The 2,761-nt window shown below is 46.1% G+C and overlaps 1 protein-coding gene across 1 annotated transcript in view; it reads left to right on the forward strand.

Moving 5' to 3' along the window:
• The first annotated feature begins 503 nt into the window (after nt 1-503).
• Nucleotides 504-2,761, forward strand: part of LOC121915799 (IgGFc-binding protein-like) — an 8,146-nt gene continuing 5,888 nt past the window's right edge. The window contains exon 1 of the mRNA XM_042440328.1: nt 504-528. The gene's annotated coding sequence lies outside the window, so the exon portion shown is untranslated. The remainder of the gene's footprint in view (nt 529-2,761) is intronic.

Genomic DNA, 2,761 nt, shown 5'->3' on the forward strand with positions numbered 1-2,761 from the left:
AATGGAGGGAAATTGTGGCTTGGCGCAGAGTGGCACCTCTGTCATCATTGCACTGACTTTCATCTCAAGGTATCTTATGACTGGAATCACAATCTCCGTATCACCCTCAGCAGGCTTATAGTGGGCTTGTCTCTGGCCTTTGTGGAACAATAGGGGATCCTAAAGATGACTTCAACACACCAAGGAACATTGGCACCCAAATCCCAATGCCTTTGGTGAGAGCTGGCAGGTGACGGGAGAAGATGACACTGCTGGCACGATTCCAGGACCTTGTGAGCCTTGCCAACCTGATCTGGCCAAAAGTATGGCTCAGAGTCCTATGTGTGGCCTGATAACCGCAGTTTCAAATAGCCCCTTCACCCCCTGCCATACCAAGGTCAACCCCACTTCCTTTTTGAAAGTGGCGTCTTATTGTGTTGTGCCAAGGATGGCCACAGACCAACCCTATGTGATGCCCTGAAAGGCCTACGCAGTGCCTGCCAGAGAGAGGGAATCCAATTGGCGAATGGAGGAGAGCTGCTGGATGCCGTAAGTTCACAAGGGATCGGCTAACAGGGGTGGGCTAGTTTTATTGCTAGAGTGTAAAGTGAAACATGTGCTCATTTTGTGCAATTCAGTGAGGAACCTGTAACAAAATGTTGCAGCATGCAGTTCAGCATTCCAGACACAGCATGCCTTTTCTTCTCCTCGTTTGGTTTTATGAACTTCCCCTCCAAGAGTCAGCAATTCTTGTCCATAGAGCCTGATCTGTTCCATGTGCTATTTTTTCTTTCATAGAATCATAGATCATGTTAAGAGTTGGAAGGACTACAAGGGCCATCCAGGCAACCATTCTGCCATGCAGGAAATCCAAACAAGCATACCCGACAGAATGGCCTGCCAGGCCGCGCCTTTAAAGAACGCCAAAGAATGAGACTCCACTACACTCCGAGGGAGTTTGTTCAATGTGACAGCCCTTACCGGTAAGGAAGTTCTTCCTAATGTTGAGGTGGAATATCTTTTCCTGCAGCGGGGATCCATTGTTCCTGTCCTGTTCTCGGGAGCACAGAAAACAAGCTGTTTCCCTCCTCACTGTGACACCGCTTTCAAATATTTTAAACAGGGCTATCATATAACCTCGTACCTTCTTTTCTCCAGGCTAAACATCCCCAAGCTCCGCCTCTCGTTCCTCATAGGGCATGGTTTCCAGACCTTTCACCATTTTAGTCGCCCTCCGTTGGACACCTCCAGTTTATCAAGGTCCCTTTTTTGAAATTGTGGTGGCCAGAACTGAAAAATACGCCAGGGGGGCTGAACAGAGCAGAACAGAGTGGGACTATGACTTCTGTGACCTATACACTATACTTTTCTATGGATGCAGCCTAAAATTGCATTGGCGTTGTCAGGGCCGCATCTCCGGTTGACTCAGGTTCAACTTGTGGTCTACTGACTCCAATAATCCCTTTCACATAGTAGTCTCGTTCAGCCAGTGTCCCCCATCAAATATCTGTACATTGTATTTTTCTGCCCAAATGCAATACGCTTACATTTCTCTGTGTTGATGTGCACTTTGGTTAGCTTTGGCACACTTCTAGTCGATTCAGTCATTTGAATTTTGAATCCTGTCCTCTGGAGTATTAAGCTATTCCTCCTAATTTGGGTGTCATCTGCAAATTGATTAAGTATGCTCCAGTCTGTCATCCCGTCATTGATAAAGATGTGGAATAACTTGGGTCCAGGACAAGCCCTGTGGGGACCCCACTGGTCCACTTCTCTCCATGATGAAAAGGACATTGTTTGAGGCACCCTTTGGGTTCGGCCATTACAAATCCATGAACAGTTTTACTTTGTCTAGCCCACATTTTACAAGCTTGTTTGCAGAATGTCATGGGAAACCTTGTCAAAGGCCTTACTGAAATCAAAGATATACTATAGCCCAGTATCCTGTCATCTACCAAGCTGTAATTTTATCAAAGAAAGAGATTAATGTGTCTGGCATTGACTTGTTTCTCTAAACCCATGTTCGACTTGTTGTGGTTATGGAATGCCTTCTAAATGTTCAAAGACTCTCTGCTTAATGATCTGCTCTAGAATCTTCCGGTATAGATGGGCAACAACTGGATGATAATTGTTGGGATCTTCTTTTTTCCCTGTTTGAAGATGGAGACAATGTTTGCCTCCCCAGGCTGCTGGGACTTAAGAAGAGTTTTAGTCCTCAGTGAAGTCCCAGTGGGTGAGTGTTAAATATCTGTACAGTGGTTACCCCGGGATACGAATTGATCGCGTTTCGAAATTTCCGGGATAAGGAAAAAGTTCCATTGGATAAAAGGTTCCGGGATACGAAGTTTTTTCGGTTACGAAGTTTTTTCGGCGCGAAATTCAACCGCGCGGCTTGCAGCGCTAACGGAAACCCTTTTCGGCTTTGCGAAATGCATCGGTTACGAACGGCGTGGCGGAAACGAATTAATTTCGTAACCCGAGGGAGCACTGACTGCAGCACTCACTCCTTCACTTTGTAGTGGTAGCACCAGAGCTCTCTGAGAGAAGCCGAAATATATCAATAAAATTACAAATCCCAGAACTCCTTACATGGAGCATGGCAGTGGTTATCAACTGGATTACAGAATTCTGCGGGCCAATCGGTTTAGTAGCTGTCCACTTCGGAGCCATTGCCTCCCTCCTCCCTGGAATGTTCTGTGGCAAGATGAGCCAAGGAGCTAATCTGGATGTCTCTGTGTTGCTGTCTGCTCCATGTTATATTTACCATTGTAAATTTCTCTGT

Source organism: Sceloporus undulatus, chromosome 9 (assembly GCF_019175285.1).
Source record: "Sceloporus undulatus isolate JIND9_A2432 ecotype Alabama chromosome 9, SceUnd_v1.1, whole genome shotgun sequence".
Classification (NCBI taxonomy): Eukaryota; Metazoa; Chordata; class Lepidosauria; order Squamata; family Phrynosomatidae; genus Sceloporus; species Sceloporus undulatus.